This window comes from Lissotriton helveticus, chromosome 8, assembly GCF_964261635.1.
Source record: "Lissotriton helveticus chromosome 8, aLisHel1.1, whole genome shotgun sequence".
Taxonomy (NCBI): Eukaryota; Metazoa; Chordata; class Amphibia; order Caudata; family Salamandridae; genus Lissotriton; species Lissotriton helveticus.
In genome coordinates, this window is record NC_136069.1 from 1,728,588,381 (window position 1) to 1,728,607,976 (window position 19,596).

The 19,596-nt window shown below is 49.8% G+C and overlaps 1 pseudogene; it reads right to left on the reverse strand.

The window, feature by feature from the left end:
• Positions 1-19,596, reverse strand: part of LOC144774158 (NXPE family member 1-like) — a 115,333-nt pseudogene that overhangs the window by 31,700 nt on the left and 64,037 nt on the right.

Below are 19,596 nucleotides of genomic sequence, written 5' to 3' on the forward strand. Positions count from 1 at the left end.
GATCTGTACTGACATTCGGCCCGGTACCAGCCGCGCTGCCCACGGGTCTTCCTGGCTAGGGCACAGAGTGGATTATTGCGGAACTACCGTTGGCTGGGGGACAGCGCTCGACCCCCTCACTGGTCTATTTGCCCTGTCTTTAACGATGTGGGAATCTAACTTTGGGATCCCAGTTGGACCGACATGATCTGGTAGCGCTGAGTAACGATATTAACTGATTGGGACATTTCTATACCACATCCCTCATAAGAGACAAAATGGCGTGGAATCCATGATCTTTACTTCCTGACCCCTTAAGATGGACGCTTAGCAAACAACAACAAACGTCCTGACCACTTATCTTTTTTCTCCTGAACCACAATGACCCTATACTGACCTATCTAGACCTGCTAGCCTTGAGCGCCACCTAGTGGTCCTTTCCTGAACTTCGCCCCTGAATTGCTTATTTTATTAAGTCATACTAGGTCCTATCCTGAACCTCGCCCTTCAATGCTTATCTTACATGACCAGCTTTAGTCCTATTCCTTTCAGACCTGCTAGCCGTGAGCGCCACCTAGTGGTCCTTTCCTGAACTTCGCCCCTGAATTGCTTATTTTATTAAGTCATACTAGGTCCTATCCTGAACCTCGCCCTTCAATGCTTATTTTATATGACCAGCTATAGTCTTATTCCTTTCAGACCTGCTTGCCTTGATCGCCACCTAGTGGCCTTATCCTGAATTTCGCCCCTCAATTTGTTTATTTATATGACCAGCTTTGTTATTTCCTTTTCATGACCCCGATAGGCCTCTTTCACCCGATGTCCTATTACATGCACCTATGTTCATAACCTACCACTATCCCCTACTATGCCTCCTCTTCAGCTATCCCAACATGGCCCAAACTCCTGGTCCATTCTCTACCCCCACAACCTCTCGAAATACGCAAGAAAAAAATTCAAACACAACCTTCTCGTCCTTAACCCTGAAACTCTCATTGTGGACAACTATTACAGCCTGACCGCCCCTATTACTACCAACTACATCTTCTATTCCAAACGCCCCTCTAAATGGAAAAGCGTTTTCCTACAATATCTCCCAGTCACGAAGTCCCTCAAAATCCCCCATGGCCATAAACTATCCACTTCTCCCTCTTCTACCTTTCCTGGGGAAATCAATATCTCCATTTTTAAAACCGGTAACATCCTCATCCAAGCGGCCGTTCCCCACCTTAACTCCTTTGAATTACACTTCAGATCACTGACCATCCAACTTCAAAACTCCGCTAATAACCTACCCCCCTCTCATCCTTTGCCCTCCCCCTTAACCCCTCTCCCTCATCCTTTACTCCCCTCCGCTGATACGCCCATGTCCAGCAATACCTTACAATTGCCGACCATCCAGCTTCACAATGCCGCTAATGACCTTCCCCCCACACATCTTTTGCCCTCCTCGATTACCCCTCTCTCTCATCCTATACTCCCCTCTGCAGATATGTCCACAACCAACAATGCCCTACAACTGCTGGCCTTGTACACGTCTAACAATGCCTCACAATTATTGACCCCCCCCCCCGCATACCCCCCTGGCCCGGCCTTCTTCGATGGACCCTCCTCTTCCCCTGATCCTCCCTACTCCCCAAAGCTCCCAATCGCCCACTCATACGACCTGCCCTCCCCCTACCCTCATTCCCCACGCCACGAGTGCTATCCCCCACCCCCTTTCTGACTCTCCCTGCCCTTCCCCTCCCACTCTTACTCCACCCTATTCCTCCTCACCTAAACCCATACTCTGTCCCCCCGAAACTCAATGCACCCATCAACCCGAACCGTCTCTCACTCTAATCCAGAACCGCCCCTTCACCCCCCCCTAGTCCCATCCTCTCTCCCTTTGATTATCATGGCTCCCCCCCTCCCGACCAGTCCCTCACGGTTCCTCCGAACACTACTGCCCCTCCATTTCCTCCTTCTTCACTCTCGATGACCACATACCCATCTTCCCCCTCCATGCCCCTCCTCTTGCCCCACTACCACAGTCCTCCCATCTCCCTTTCTAGGAACCCCACCCTCCCTCCCAACAACAAACCACCCCCAATGAAGAACATCGCTCATCCCGTTCCGCTCCCTCCCCCTTCTCCAATATCCCACCTTAGTCTTATATCTAACTCTCTTTGCAACATTGAACACGCTCTTGCCACTCTCACCAGAGATCTCGCTCATCTTAGATCTGATATCTATTCCCTCAAAAACAGAGCCCTCCCACTTCGGTTAAACTGCGCTCGTACTAGACATATGAATCCCGCTACCCCCAAACAGTTTGGCACGACTCCTCTACACTGCCGCACACACAGACCTCTCCGCACCTCATGCCCCCTCTCCCCCATGGAGATGCTCGACCTCTGCAAATCCTACCCTCACTGCTCACCCACTAATTTCCAGCCTCCCCCGGCCTCCAGCATCCCTGTCATACTGGGGACTAGCCGAACTCCCCGCTCACCTTGCTCACCTAGGCCTCCTCCCCAACTCACAGCCATCCACTCCCTTCCACTCCCTAAAACTCCCCCGAAACCTCTTCACTGCATGCTTGTTAATTGTCGGTCCGCTGTGCGACATGCCACTGAAATATCAGAAACTATCCTTAGTGAATCCATCGACATTGCGTTCCTAACGGAAACCTGGCTCAAAGACCACTCAACAAGCATCCTGGACCTCCTAGCTCCTCCGGGCTATTCTATTCTCAGGAAAGACCGGCCCATCCGAATTGGCGGTGGTGTTGCCATCATCTTCAAAGAGGAACTACAAATTTCCCTTGTCAATAATACTAATTACTCCACCCTTGAATACCTTGAAGCTGAACTCAAAATTCACGGCTCCCAACCCATTCGCCTTCACAACATATATAACCCTCCCGGCAATACTCATCCCTTCGTTGATGAACTATCCAACATTCTTACACAATCCTCACTTTCGAATTCCCTCAACATTTTCCTGGGAGACTTTAACCTCCACTGGAATGAGCGCAGCGATCCCTCTATCACCCTCCTTTCTAACCTTCTCGAGATCAATGACCTAGAGCAACTCTGTCACTCCCCGACCCATTCCAAAGGAGCTATCCTAGATGCAATAATTACTAGCAAAGATCTAGCCCTCCTATCCAACATTGTTCCCATCGACTGGTCCGACCACCATCTCATACTGTTCTCTATAGCGGTCTCTGCCACTCCCCCGCCCACGAAAACCACTAAACCCTCGAAACTGACCAGAAATTTGAATAATATCCCCCCGGATGTACTGGAATCCAAACTCCATGCCCAACTTCTCGCCATTCCGCCCTCACTAAACGCAAATGAACTTACTGAACACTACAACAAAGCAGTTATTGAAACCCTAGACCTCCTGGCCCCGCTTAAGCTCAAAAGCCAAAGAACCATCCCTTCCAAATCATGGTTTAATACGGAGCTTAACAATGAAAGACGCTCACTGAGACAGACGGAAAGAACATGGAGACTGCACCCTTCCCCCTTGCACCTAGCTCGCCTCAGACTTGCAAGATCCTCTTACAAAAAACACATCCTTAAACAAAAAGCATCCTTTTTCAGAACACAACTTGACCAAGCCAAAAACAGACCCAGAGAACTGTTCAACATTGTTCGCAATCAAACCTCAGCCGCTCCGCCTGTACTTATGGCCTCGACGTCCAGATGCGAAGAAATAGCCCTCTTTTTCTCTGAAAAAATTAAAAAAATAGAGCAATCCTTCCTGCCGACTCTGACCCCTACCTCCATACTACACATCCCCCCTACTGCACCTGCTTCCTGCCCACTCCCCCCCGCCCCCTCCACGACCCTCCATAATACTGATCTCACTCCCCCCCCCTTTCCCTCCACCCTCCAAGATTCTAATCCCCCCAACACTCACCCTAAAAATAACGCCGATTGGCATAATTTCCAGCCAGTCACTGAAAGAGATGTCTTTGACATCATTGCAAAACTTAAACCCTCCTCCCACACTAAAGACCCCCTCCCTTCTAAACTTGTCCAAAACCTCAAACATATCATCACACCTGCCTGGACCTCGATCATTAACACCTCCCTAGCCACCGGCTGTGTCCCCACCTCCCTTCAACTGGGACAAATCACCCCCATTCTTAAAAACCCTACGGCTGACCCTAATGACCTCAACAACCTCCGTCCTATCTCCAACTTGCCCCTCCTCTCGAAAGCCCTTGAAAAATGTGTCTTCTTCAGCTTGACAGACACATTGAACTTTTTAACTTACTTGACCCTCTTCAATCTGGCTTCAGGAAAGGCTGCAGCACCGAAACCGCCATGCTTAACATTGTAGATGACATTCACCACTCCCTCGACAATGGCGAATCTAGCCTACTAATCCTCCTCGATCTCTCCGCAGCGTTCGATACTGTTAACCACTCTGTTCTTCTCAAAGTCCTTAAAGAACGATTCGGCCTTAATGGCATGACTCATAATTGGTTTGTCTCATACCTGCAGCACCGCGCTCAGCAAATTAAAATCCACAATTGCCTTTCGAACCCCTCCCCCATCTCTCTAGGAGTTCCACAAGGATCCATACTATCTCCCTCTCTCTTTAACCTCTTCATGGAACCTCTCACCCTCATTCTCAAACAAGCAGGGATTAACTATCACCTCTACGCTGACGATACACAACTCTACCATAAGATAAAAACCCATGCTGACATCCTCCACCTCAACAACACCCTCATCAAAATTCAAGCCTGGTTCCACTCGAACCATCTCAAACTTAACCCAAAAAAAACTGAAATTATTCTTTTCTCCCCAAAAAACAACCAGCTCCCCATTCAAAAGTGGATCACAGACCTTAACGCCCTCAACTGCTCCCTGTCCCTAGCCACCTCAGTCAAATCCTTGGGCATCTCCCTTGACAACCGACTAACTCTCAACGTTCACATCAACAACTCTGCCAAAGGAGCCCTCCTTACCCTCCGTAACCTTAAGAAAATTAAGCCCTTCATCCCAATTGATGACTTTAAACTGGCAGTCCAATCGCTTGCTCTATCGCGCATTGATTACGGCAATGCCATCCTCACCGGAATTCCCAAAACCCACCTGGCACCTCTTAAATCTGTGCTCAACCTCGCGGCTAGGCTTATCACGGACTGCAAACGATTTGACCACATCTCTCCCGCCCTTAAATCCCTTAAATGGCTCCCCATTGAAGGTAGATCCACATATAAAACCGCCTGCATTACGCACAAAATCCTCCACCAAAACACACCGGCATACCTCTCCAATAAACTGACCAAAGCAGGCTGCACGCGATCACTGAGAAGCTCCAACACCCTCCTACTTATTCCCCCCATTCAGAAAAAGAATTCCACTCAGTCACGCTCATTTTCAGGCAATGCCCCACTTATTTGGAATGCCCTCCCTAAAGACCTCCGCTGTAACCAGTCCTACCCCAGCTTCAAAAAAGAACTCAAACTTCTTCTCCTTAATAAATACTGGGGTTTCTAATCCCTCCCTGGTAGCCTCGCCCCTCTGCATCACCCCACCTATCTGCTCTGCATATGACTTGTGACCACCCGCCTGGCCAACTCCCTTTCCTTCTATCTGATCACCTTACCTCCCCTCCTCATGACAGTCAGTTCTCTTGCATGTTTTTGTATACCTAAGTGAGGCTTCCCGCCAAACTGTGACCGCTATTTTGTATGACTCATAGTGTCTAGCAATTGTTTTTACTTTTTTATCTAGATGTCATGTATCCTATGTGGACTTGTTCTTTTATTATTCCGTTGTCTGTGCTTATACACACTGTACCTGTATGGAAACACCTTGTAAAGCGCTCTGATACTCCTGGGTCCAGCCAGCGCTATATAAAACCTCTTAAATAAAATAAATAAAAAATAAATAAAAATAAAATAAAATAAAATACTGACAGTGGTCAGACATGGATCTGTACAGACGAGGTCAGACATGGATCTGTACAGACGGGGGTCAGGCATGGATCTGTACAGACGGGGTCAGACATGGATCTGTACAGACGGGGGTCAGACATGGATCTGTTCAGACGGGGGTCAGACATGGATCTGTAGAGACGGGGGTCAGACATGGATCTGTAGAGACGGGGGTCAGACATGGATCTGTACTGACGGGGTCAGACATGGATCTGTACAGACGGGGGTCAGACATGGATCTGTTCAGACAAGGGTCAGACATGGATCTGTACAGACGGGGGTCAGATATGGATCTGTACAGACGGGGGTCAGACATGGATCTGTACAGACGAGGGTCAGGCATGGATCTGTACAGACGGGGGGCAGACATGGATCTATACAGACGGGGGTCAGACATGGATCTGTACAGACAGGGGTCAGACATGGATCTGTACAGACGGGGTCAGACATGGATCTGCACTGACAGTGGTCAGACATGGATCTGTACAGACGAGGTCAGACATGGATCTGTACAGACGGGGGTCAGGCATGGATCTGTACAGACGGGGTCAGACATGGATCTGAACAGACGGGGGTCAGACATGGATCTGTTCAGACGGGGGTCAGACATGGATCTGTAGAGACGGGGGTCAGACATGGATCTGTACTGACGGGGTCAGACATGGATCTGTTCAGACGGGGGTCAGACATGGATCAGTACAGACAGGGGTCAGACATGGATCTGTACAGACGGAGGTCAGACATGGATCTGTACAGACGGGGTCAGACACGGATCTGTACAGACGAGGGTCAGACATGGCTCTGTACAGACGGGGGTCAGACATGGATCTGTACAGACGGGGGTCAGACATGGATCTGTGCAGACGGGGGTCAGACATGGATCTGTACAGACGGGGGTCAGACATGGATCTTTACAGACGGGGGTCAGACATGGATCTGTACAGACGAGGGTCAGACATGGATCTGTACAGATGGGGGTCAGACATGGATCTGTACAGACGGGGGTCAGACATGGATCTGTACAGACGGGGGTCAGACATGGATCTGTACAGACGGGGGTCAGACATGGATTTGTACAGACGGGGGTCAGACATGGATCTGTACAGACGAGGGTCAGACATGGATCTGTACAGACGGGGGTCAGATATGGATCTGGACAGACGGGGGTCAAACATGGATTTGTACTAATGGTTTCATTGGCAGTCCTACTTTTAGAAATGGTTCTCCCTCTCTCTCACCCCCTCCCTCTCCCTCTCTCTCTTTCTCTCTCTCTCTCTCTCTCATTCTCCCTATGTCTCTCTATCTCTCTCTCTTTCGCTTTCTCTCTCTCTTCATCTCTCTCTTTCTCTTTCTCTATTTCTCTCTCTCTTTGTTTCTCTCTCTCTCTCTCTCTCTCTCTCTCTGTCTCTCTCTCTCTCCTCTCTCTCTCTCTCTCTCTTTGTTTCTCTCTCTCTCTCTCTCTCTCTCTCTCTCTCTCTCACCCCCCCTCTCTCTCTCTCTCTCTTTCTCTCTCTCTCTTTCTCTCTCTCCCTGTTAGACCTCTCAGCCCTAGGGTGGTCTTTCCCTGTTTTCTTCGCCCTTGCCTTGTTTTTTTCCACCACCTTTTTTTTGTTGGACTTAGGTCTCTGGGCGCCTTACCACTGCCAATCAATGCTAAGGTGCAGGTGCTCTCTCCTACCAACATGGCTGCTACAGGCCCCTGCTACTGTGGAGTGGTCTTTTTAGTAGCACCCTAGTAGCCAGGAGCTGGCTGGGACCTTAAGATACTGTTGCAACTCCAGCCCGCCTTTTCTGTCCATAGCTTAGACTGTGGAAGCTCCTGGAACCTTCCGGAATAGGGGAGGGGTCTCATTTTGCCGCCTTAGAGAGTGGTCACCTGACCTAGGGATTATTTAAGGAGAGGAGGGAAACCTTTTTGTCAGTTGGGGCATCACTGACCTGGGGGAACCTACGCAGTAGTCTTAGGCGGTAGGGCCTAGGGGAGGAACCTATACCACTGGAAGTGACTGGGCCTAGGCACTGCCTTCTAAGCTGAGTAAGGGACTCTACCAAACCCACTGAACTGGCCCAGCGTGGCGGGAACCCAGGGATCCACCTGCAGTGATTTACAGGAACCAGCCTGCCCTCAAGCCACCAACTCAACCCCCCATCACCTATCCCCCAAGGAACCACCTCAGAAGGGCGCAGAAACCATCAAGCACCAAGATGAACACCTATTAACAAGAAGGACTACTGGGGATCAGCCAGGTATTCACGCTGTACCAACCACGTGCTCCCCTGTCCAACCTCTGCCCCCCTAAGCTGTCCTGCCTCAGCTAATTTACCATTGGACTGTCAGAACTATTGCTGCTGGGGTTGCCTGCCTCCTAAGTGCTCCCATACCATTAAGCTCTATATCCTCTGCGCTGTCCTGCTAAAGTCGCCAGGCCCTGGACTGCTGGAACTGCTATTTCTAAAGCGCTGTGCCTGTTAGGCGCTGGACTGTCAAAGCGCTCTTCCATTGTGCCCCTCTAAGCGCTATGTCATCGAAGCGCTGCTTAAATCACCGCCATCGCCTCGGTCCTTGCTGTGTGCCCCGGGGACGCGCTGTGCCTCGGAGCGCTGTCGGCTGCCCCCGGCGCTGTGGTGGATCACTGCCGCTGTCCCCAAGGCCTCTGGGGAGCCCTGGGCCCTGCCATCACCGCCGCAGCCCCGGCGCTTGCCTGGAGGGCTCCCCCGCTGCTGCGTAATCTTTGCGGCGGCCCCCGGCATCAGGAGAGGGCCCGTCGCAGTGCTGCATAGGCCGCACCAGGCACCACACTCACATGACGTTGGCGCCCGGCCGAGCCCCCGCCCTTGCTGCCCGGCCACTAGAGAGAGGCTGACGTGCCCCCTCAGGCCGTGCTGCCATTGGCAGCTGCGGGCACCCCTCCACCCCGCCGCCTCTGAGTGGCCCCCGAGCCCAGGAAGGCTGCGAGATGCCCGGGACCCGTCCTGCTGCCGGCAAAGGGGCTCGAAGGAAAGCGTGAGCACCCACCATCAGCCTCAAGCCTGGCCTGCCGTAACCGCTGAAAGGGGCCAGAGAAGGCCTGAAAATTTAAGGTAAAGCCCCCGGGGGGGGGGGGGGGGGGGAGGGCGAAAGACTCGAGAGGGAGCGGGGCCTCCCGGGAGCGAGAAGGAGGCCCCAGAACACCCTCCCCTCCGGAGACTGTGGTCAGGCCCCGTGGCCCTAATTAACCGGTAAAAGACCGAAACTGGGGGAAGAGGGACTAAGGACCCCTGAACTGAGCACCTGATGTTGTGCCCAATGTTAACCCCTGGTTGGGGAAGTGTTCATGGCGCCTGCTTAAGCCAATGCTGATGTAGGCCCACAGAATGAAATGTTGATTGATTTCCAGAGGAGCATTAATGCCTGTGTTTATCTAAAGAAGTATTACCTGAGTTTCCCAGTAATGGCTGGAAGGGGGTTGTGTTGGACTTGGCCCTTTTTGCAAGGTCATCCCTGAACTTTTTGCCTTCCTCCTCTATTTTTTCTGACCTGTTGGCTATTGTATTACTCTGGGCACTTTACCACTGCTGATCAGTGCTAAAGTTCATATGTAAATGTAATGTAAATGTGTAGGACTTGTAAAGTGCACAGCTGCCCGTAAGCGTCCCGGCGCTGAAGACCGCTGGGGAACCCGTCCTGGCTTTCCTTGTGAGATGGTCCCTTCTGGGTATCTCCAAGGTGAAACCAGGCATCCCCGGCGTCTGTGGGGAGCCGTTGTAGAGATGAGGCAAGCTTAATGCCCACAGTTGCCGAGTGTGATCCTTGGTTAGAGTAGGCACCGAGGCGAGAATTGTCTAGTCCGCTGAACCTGGTCCAGGACCCTGCCGCGTCGGGAATTGAACCCTGGTCCCGAGCTGTTCTCTGCTTCCGGGTCTGCTGCATCTAACCAGTGAGCCACACCACTCTCCCTATTGTAAATTAACGGATGAATCAGTGGTTTCATGTTTGGCTATTTGGTTTACTTGTCAGACCATAGTCTAGTGCACTGAGTGTGCCAGGGCGGGTAAATTCAAATGCTGCTAGTGGGCTTGCAGCACTGGTTGCGCCACCCACAGACGCAGCCTTGTAAAATGTGTCTAAGGTCTGCCATTGCAGAACCTGCGTGCAGTCTGGTACTGTCCTGCTGAATGGGCAAGTGCACCCACTTCCCAGTCCCTAAACCTTCCCTTTCCTTCATAGTAGTCACCCCTATGATAGGCCCAAGGGCAGGGTGCATTGTAAGTATTAGGTAGGACAAGCCGTGATGTGTGTGGCATGTCCTAATAGTGAATTACAGCCATTTTCGTTTTTCACTATTGCAAGGCTACCTGTTCTCCATAGGCCAGAATGGGCTGTTAGAATTGTTACATTTTATAATCCTAACAGGCTCAGAGAACATGGTAGAAATTCGAGTTTAGTATGCCTGGACTCAGAATGATAAAATACATCTTTTAGTAAAGTGGATTTTAACATTCACTGTTTGCAAGTACCACTTTTAGAAAGTAGGTATTTGCTTGCCTAACCTTTCAAGCCTGCCTCAGCTAGGTTATGTATTCCTTTGTCTGGAGTTTGAGTGACAGGGCTGGGGGATTCCAGGAGACAGAATGAGTCAGCCCAGTGGTGAATAGAGAGATCTGCATCTTGATGGGTGGGAGGAGTTATACCTGGGACCTGAATAGGGCTGAGCCCCCCCCCACACCCCACAGTGCTTGCTCCACCCCCTGTGGTGCGGCTGATGTCTCTGCCCTGCACACTGAAAGAAGAGAAGGAAGACTGTTGACAAAGTGCTCCAGGACTGTCCTTGCCTTCCACAATGCTGGCTCCACCTCCTGTGGGGCATCTGATGTTTCTGCCCTGCACTGTGAAAGGAAAGGAGAAGTCTGGTAAACAAAGGGCTCAGGAACTGGTTTGGACTAGGCACAGGCCCCTCTCCCCTCAGAGAACAAAGGGTTTGGGGGTATAAATATTGGGACCCTGATCCCATGACATTAGGGGCCATATGTATCAAGCTAATTAGCATTCGCAAAGGCCAAAAATCTGCGAATTTCGGCCTTTGCGAATGCTAATTAGATAAATGGTATGTATCAAACATGTTTGATGCAAAATAAGGAATTGCAAAATTTGCTATTCCTTATTTTGCGATTGCACTTAAGGAATCGCACATTTTGCGATTCCTTAAATGCAATATATCAAACAAAAAATATTCAAAAATTGCCGTTAAGGATTCGCAAATTACCACCAACTTCTAGTTGGTGGTAAGTTGCGAATTCTTTTCAAAAAGCTTTTTTACAAAAAAACAAAGGTGCCATATGACGCCCATACATGCCCTTAGGGCATGTATGTGCGCCATATGCCCCCAAATGTCTTTTTCAGGGGTGCAGCAGGGTGTTCTTGAGACACCCCTGCACCCTTGAATAAATTCCTAATGTGCGATTAGCAAATTGCTAATCGCAAATTGCACTTTCATTCCTATGGGCCTCCTGGCCCATGGAAATGAATGGGTAATTTGCGATTAGCAATTTGCTAATCGCAAATTAGGAATGCTAAGGAATCGCTATTGAAAAGCGATTTTGTACATACATACCGTTTTGCGAATTCCAAATAGCGATTCCTTAAAATTCGCTATTTGGAATTCGCTAAACGGAAGTATGATACATATGGCCCCGAATCACTTTGGAGTACAAGAAGAAACCTTTACTGAGGAGAGGAACCTGACGAAACTGAGGAGAGACTATTCCCAAGCTGAAGTGCTGCTTGGGGGATTGGCCTGCAATGGTTGCCTTACTGCCAAAGGAAGGAGAAAGGAACTTTGTGTACTTTGTTTCAACTTGTGAAGGATCTCCAAGGGCTTGGAAAAGAGCTTGCCTCCTGTTGAAGTCTCGGGGACAACAGACTTCACTCCCCAGCTCCCCAGAGTTCTTTTGGAAGTGCCTGCTAATGCTTTGGGCCTTCTGAGGGACTGCATGTCGGAAGGAGCTGGAAGCGCGACTCAACGAGAAGAAGCGTGTCGCCGTCGCTGTGCCTGCCATTGCAACTCCGGAGAAAGGAGGATGTCGCTGCTGGAACTGTCGCACTGCACCACATCGGAGAGAAGCATGCCGCATCGAAGAGGAAGCGTGTCGCCGTCGCTGCTGCTGCCGTCGCAACTCCGTTAAAGGAGGGTGTCGCCACTGGAGCTGTCGCACTGCACCGCATCAGGAGAAGAATCTCGCAACGAGGTCGGAGCGTGTCACCGTCGCAGTGCCTGCCGTCGCACCTCCGGAGAAAGGAGGGTGTCACCGCTGGAACTGTCGCACTGCACCGCATTGATCAAGAGCACCTCGCATCCCCGAGAAGCGCGCCACCATCTGAACTGCTGCCGTCGCATCTTGGATGTCGCCGCTGTAGTTGTCGCATTGTGCGGAAGCTTCATGCATCGTGAAGAAGAGCGTCGCTGTTGGAGCTGCTGCCGTCGCACCGTAAGGGTGTCGCCGCTGCAGTCCACGCATCGAACCAAGAGCTCTCGCATCCCCCGAGAAGCGTTCCGCATCTGGAAGATCTTCACGTCTTTATTTCTTTGCACCTGAACTTTGCTGCATTTCCCATCGCTGGGACATTGCTTGTCGTGGAAGCGCAACGCAACTTAAGGTACATTGACGCAGAGTGTCGCATCTAAGAACTGAACTGAACTAAGCTTAACTCTACCATAATCATAGTGTGTATTTTTGTCGTTTATGGTCCTGTGGTAACTCTGTATAAAGTCTACTTATTTTTTATATAAACCTTGTGTGGTGTCCATTTGTAGTGTTGTCACTGGGTTACTGTATGCGGTCACAACTGCTTAACTTACAACGCCTCTGAAATAAGCCTTGGCTGCTCTCGCCACGCTACCTTGTGGGTGAGCAGGGGTTATTTTAGGGTGTAATCCCCCTTGTCCTGACTAGAGGAGAGGGTCCCTGCTTGTCACAAGTACCTACCTATGCCAACCAGAGACCCCCAAATCTAACATGGCGTTATTCTGCCTTTCTGATAAAATGTTGCCTGTTCCCAGGGAACGGTTTTACCCTACTTCTATGATGAAATGTTGCCTAATGAAATGTTGAATGAATTCTAAAGGAGTAGGTTTGCATGGGGTTATTGAATGAAATGTTTACTCTGCTTCGCTAATGAAATGTGTTATTGAGTTGATGCTGCATTGATTAATTGTTTGCCCTGTGTGATCTGCCAACACTGAATTTAATCTAGATAAAAGTGGCTTGTGTGGTGTCAGTTATTGTGTGTGTTTCCTGTCTCAGTGGGAGTGTGTGCTTTATGGTCACTTTACACCTCCCTGCTCATGCCAAGCTACCCCCGGGGAATGGGTGACCCCAGTTCTCACACTCCCTCTCTCTCTTTCTCTCTCTCCCTCTCTCTCTGTTTCTCTCTCTCTCTCCCTCTCTCTCTCCCTCCCTCTTTCTCTCTATCCTCCCTCTGTCTCTCCCTCTGACGGTTAGTGAACCCTCCTCTCTCTCCATCACCCGCTGATGAACAGCACTTACTTGTACATTTGTGCACGTCCAGGCTCTTCAAACCGTGAGGAATTTCCGCTCGGATCCGGGAGCTGGAAACAAAACACAGGGGTTACCCAAAATGACGTTACCGAAGGTCACGGACTCAAGAGCTGAGCTCCTAGGAGCCCCTGGGGCAGGTAGAACTGACCCTTCAGATGCGCTGCCCCGGGACCTTGCTTGGAGCAGCTCAGGGCCCCATCCCAGGGGGCCCGTGTTATCGTTGTGTACCTGGGGCCCCATGGGTGGGGGCGCCCGCTTTACATGCCCCTGGGGCACAGTGGTACTAGAGCAGGGGCTGCAGACACTGGAGCGTCCCTTCTGTAATACCGATAGTGTTGGCACACACCTTCCACAAGCGTTATCATGAGAGGGCGTTCCTGTACGTGCATGGGGGCATGCCTCATGCATATGAGGGAATCCCTTTAACTTTGCACCCGCGCCGTATTACTGACGTGAGTGCAGAGGCAAGTATGCCTTTAAGAGGTACACCTCTCAGGTGGGGGGGAGAAACGGTGTCACATGGACCCCTCAGACATTCGCTTGCAGGTGGCTGCGGTCACTCTCTGCACCCTCCCTGCAAGGGGATCTTTAATCCCCCTTAAAAGTACAGACGTGTCCCCACGTCTGGAAGGAATACGAAGCAGACTACGGTGGAGCTTTGACACTCGTGATCCAGGATCTAATCTTCAGGCCCAGGGTATATGTGGGACCATATTCTAGAGACCTATAACTAGATGAATCCTACCAATCAGGTTTAGGACAATTTTACCAAGCTTAGAAGGGACAGCACAAGTACTTTACCACTAGTTAGCAGGAGTAAAGTCACCGAGTCCTAAATGCCAACAAAAACTGGTTCAGTGAAGGGAGGGAAAACTCTGGTGTGACCCTGCAGAAAGGGCCCAGTCCAGCACACATGCATTCTTTAATTTATCTAACTGTACCCCAATAACACATTAGAACCTTTTATCACTTCTGTTCCCAGAAACATAACTCCAAATTACCCCTGAACACTACCCTTCGCTGATTCTACCCTGAACCAAAGAAACTCTTACTTTCTCTTGTTGCTACCCTTCCATAAGAATACCAGTCAATATCACACATGCCTTTTCCCAGCAAGCATTACAATGTGTTGTAATACCATAATGGGGTTAACCTTCCCTGAAAACCCCTTACTACCCTTACCCATTGCTTACTGTAACCGGGAGTACCCGAAACTTGAACATAAGGCGTCTTCATTGGAATGGTGGGTTGCTGACGCCTCGACTCTCCCCTCTTTCTGACACACACAGAATGACTGGAGCTACGAGCAAGATCCGCTCTGGGGGTCACAAGAGGAGGAGGAAGATGAGTGTCACTTTAAGGGGGCGTATTCCGTTCTGAAAGAAACGCCCGGGAATGACGTGGCAGTCGGAGCATTTGTGAAAAAGGAGGAAGTCCAAAAGCCGGCGTGTGACGTCACCGACGCTGGAGGTCGAGCAGAGTTCCGTGTTCGCGACCGGAGGGAAGAAGGTGCAGCAGACTGAGGAGACCACGAGCCGACAGAAGTAGACGAGAAGCCAGGAGGCCAACGTTCCGGCGAATCGTCCAGCCAGACTCAAGGAGGAGTCTGGCTCTCCCAGGTACGACAACGGGTGTCGAACTGGGTTGGGAGGCGGGGCGGGTTTGAAAAGAGGTAGTGAAGTGGGTTAGAGTGGGCATGTCTTCCCAAGTTTCCTCACTCCTCTAAAATCTTCCCCCTCTCTTTTGCACCCTGTAACACTCCAGCCCGTAAGGCTACAAAAACGCGAATATAGCACTGGTGATCCCCTCACCCCCCGGGTCCCTTACCAGCTCAGTTCTCAGACAGACGTTCTTTTTGGGTTCTCCTTTACGCTACAACCCCGGAGGAAGACCGCTGAAACACCCTACAGTCCGGTTCTGGGCCTGAATATTAAGAAGAGGAGGGACACGTTTTAAAGGCAGATCCCTAAGGCCAACACAGTCACAACGGATCCAGCTGCTTCTTCCCGCGAAAGACACTTGACTAAAAAGAAGAAATCTTTTATTAAAATAAAACCTTATATACCACGACCTGGTCTCCGGCCCATCTCTCCTACATCGCCACAACTGGTGTCAGAAGTGGAATCTGACCCTTCCATACCGTCTACAGCGATGGATCAATTGATACAACACTTAATTAAGGGTCAGGAAAAACTGGAGTGGGCGGTCGAACGCCAAATGACTTCAGCACAGACGGATCGGGAAGTGTTTAAAAACGCAATGACTGCACAGCTAGAGGGCCTGCAAAAAGCCATTCAAGAACCGGGAGCCACTGGATTACCTGAAAGACGTCCACCTTTACCCCACCCATCCAGAGTCACCTTACAAAAGTACCTAACAGGAGACGACCCCGACGCCTTTCTTACCAATTTTGAGAGGGCAGCAAGAGCCTGTGGCAGGCCTGAGGACAAATTGCCATTTTTCTTAGCTCCCTTGTTGACGGGACCTGCCCAGGAAGCCTATCAGGTAGCCAACCCCTTAGGGAACACCCATACCAGGATATCAAGTCTTTAATATTAGATCACCTGGGGCTAGACGAAGAAGCATATAGGGTAAAGTTTCGAAAAGAAAAAGGAATCCAAGGAGAAAATCCCAAGACTTTATTTTTTAGACTGAAAGCCGCGGTAGACAAATGGCTGCCCCCAGAAAGCAGGAGTAAGGAGGAGACAATGAATAGTATCTACCTCAAACAGTTCATGGAAGCGCTGCCTATGGTACGCAGCGCTGGTTAAAGCAACACTCTGGCCTCACACCCACACAAGCCATAGAAATGGCTGCAAACTACCCAAGAGCTCAACAGAGGACCCTGCCCTGGGACGGGGATAAAACAACAAAAACTCCAACATCCCAGAAAACGGAAAAGAAACCCAAACCTGGAATAGAAACAGGAAGAACAAGACCATTCAAATTTGAGGTTCCTCCACTGAAAACACCGCAATGTTATGAGTGCGGAGAATGGGGCCATATAGCCCTATGTGTCCCAGAAAGAAGCCCCCGGAGGAACCGATGGAGGTCGGCTACATTCCCCGAGCCGTGATGTACTCTGCTGAGATGGGAACCTCCTACTATGTACGGGTCAAAGTGAATGAGAAAACCATAAGGGCCTTGTTGGACTCTGGATGTAGGCAGTCTGTTATGCAAACCTCCCTCGTCTTCTCTAGCCAGATCATTCGAGGAAAAATGCACATAAGATGCGTACATGGGGACGTAAAACCCTACCCCGTAGCACTGATAACCCTATATCCCGCAGATAGGCCTACTTGTAAGGTAAAGGTAGGGGTCATAGAATCTCTCCCAGAAGACCTAATTATAGGAGTAGACAACCCAGACTTTATGACCATGTTCAAAAAAGAAGTGAGAGAAGGCCCACCACTAAAGGAAGTCCTTGACCCTGCCCTAGTAACCTCCGAACCTTGGGTGTTAGACAGAAACTTTAAATTCGCTCAAGCCAATGATGCATCCTTGTTTAATGCTTGGGAAATGGCCCACATAAACCAGTCCAGTACATAGGTGTCCTATCCCAGGTTTAATATAGAAAATGAGTTGTTATACAGGGAGGGTAAAGCTCAGGACTCAAAACAGTTGTTGCTTCCTAAACCCTTCAGAGACCAAGTACTCTATTACGCGCACTCTTATTTAACGGCAGGGCATGCCGGGGCAGGAAAAACCCTACAAAACATTTTGGAGAATTTTTATTGGCCGGGAATTTATAAAGAAGCCTCAGACTTTTGTAAAACTTGTGAAGTATGCCAAAAACTAAATCTGAATAAACCTCCGGCTGTCCCTCTACAATCGCTTCCTATTATAGGGACTCCATTTGAAAGAGTGGGGATGGACCTGATAGGTCCATTGCCAAAAACAGCTAAAGGCTACATGTATGCCCAGGTTATCGTAGATTACACCACAAGATTTCCGGAGGCATTCGCGCTTAAAGCTCCCACCACATAGAATATAGCCGAAAAGATCATAGAGTTATTTTCTAGGGTGGGGTTCCCAAAAGAAATTTTAACCGATCAGGGAACTCCCTTTGTTTCACGTCTCATGCGAGAAGTTTGCAAAACCCTAAATATCCACCAAATCAAGCTCAGCATACCACCCACAAACAGATGGTCTGGTGGAAAGGTGTAACCGTACCTTAAAAACAACCTTACACAAAATGTTATCTTTAGAGAACAAAGAGTGGGACTTACTATTGCCTTTGGCCATTTATATCCTCAGAGCACAGACCCAGAGTACTACGGGGTGTTCTCCCTTCAAACTTTTGTATGGGAGAAAACCAAGATCTTTACTTGATATAACCAAGGAAACATGGGAAAATGAGGAAAAGGAAGAAAACAGGTCCATATTAGAATACACACAAATGTTAAAAAACAAGCTGGGTAAGCTGAGAGATCTTGCTTACTCTAACTTAGAGAAAAGTCAACAAAAACAAGCAAAGTACTACAACAGAGGAAAGAAATGGAGACAGCTAGAAAAGGGAGAATGGGCTTTAGTGCCATTACCTACTTCAGGTAAAAAGTTTCACAAAGAATGGACAGGACCCTACCAGGTCATAGAAACCTTGGGTAATACCACTTACAGACTAAGGATAACAACTTCTAGAACTCAATGCTTTCATATAAATCTCCTTAAAAAATGGTTGGGTCTAGGCTGACGGGGGAAACCCCGCTGTGGCACAATGGGAGGTTGCCGGCGCTGGCGTCCCTGCGGGGATTCGATGGCTGGGATGCAATAGGCATTTCAACGCTGGGCCACGTCATGAAGGGCTCGGTCCTTAAGTCCTTTCAAGCTCTACGGGATGAATTTGATATGCCCCAATCTCAATTCTTAAGATACTTGCAGCTCCGACATGCCCTGTCCCCCGCCATAGTTGGCTTAACTTCCTTGCCGGAGTTCAACCCCCTGGAGGCTAAGTTATTCATGGGGGACTTGGAAACCAAAAAAATATCTAATATATATCAAACGCTTGTCACACACTGCTCCCCTTCCCTTGATAAATTACGGTCTGTCTGGGGGGGAGAGGTGGGGACCTTGGAAGAGGAAGACTGGAGAGAAGCCCTGGAGGCCCCAAGGGGTGCAGCGGTTGCGGTGCGCTTGCGCTTCATTCAATTTAAGTACCTGCATAGGGCGTACTTTACGAGGGAGTGATTGTGGAGGGCGGGGCTGATTGTCTCCCCGGAGTGCCTGCGATGTGGTTGTTCAATTGGCTCCTTTCTGCATACGGTGAGGGAGTGTGTGAGACTGCGGAGATTCTGGACCGGTGTCTGGGACTGTCTGGCAGAAGTATTGGGCTGGGATCTCCCCCGTTCACCGAAGTTAGGCCTCCTCCATGTCATGGAACAAGTGGGGGGAAATATATATAAACGCCATCTGCTTCTCCTGGGCCTTACGGTGGCTAAAAGGGACATAGCTCGGGCCTGGAAGGCTCCTAGGGCCCCCTTGGTGGAAGTGTGGAAACGGGGCATGGACTTTAACATGGGGCTAGAACGCCCGATATTTGAGGCCAGGGGGTGCCCAAAAAAACATTTTCAGATCTGGAAGAGATGGGCAGACTACAGAGGCCTGTTGCTGGACCCTCCGGCGCCGCGAGCCACTGACACAGATCATTTGCTTACTGAATCTGGGTAAACTGGTACACACGTGGATACTGAGCTCACTAGGCTCCTCTTTATGGACAATGTAAACACCGTGCAGGTTGGGGGGTGGGTACCGGGTGGGGAATACTGAGGGTGGGAATTTGGGGGAATGTTGATTGAATAACTGGATTAAGATGATGTTTCTATGCACACTGCCTCTCTGACTCTTAGGGAGCGGTGCTTCTTTGTATTCTGTCAACTACAAAACTCTAATAAAATTTTGTTTTGAAAAAAAAAATGGTTGGGTCCACTTCCCAAATCAACCCAGTTTGGTTTACCAACCATCAAAGACACCACCACTTTGGAGCAATTGCCCATAAACGAAGAATTAGACCCTTCGATGAAAAGAGAACTTCAAGCCACTCTGCAAACTTACGCCCCAATGTTTTCGGATCAACTCGGGCGTACCACCCTCATTGAACATAGAATTGAAAGAGAAAAAGGGGCTCAAGTCAA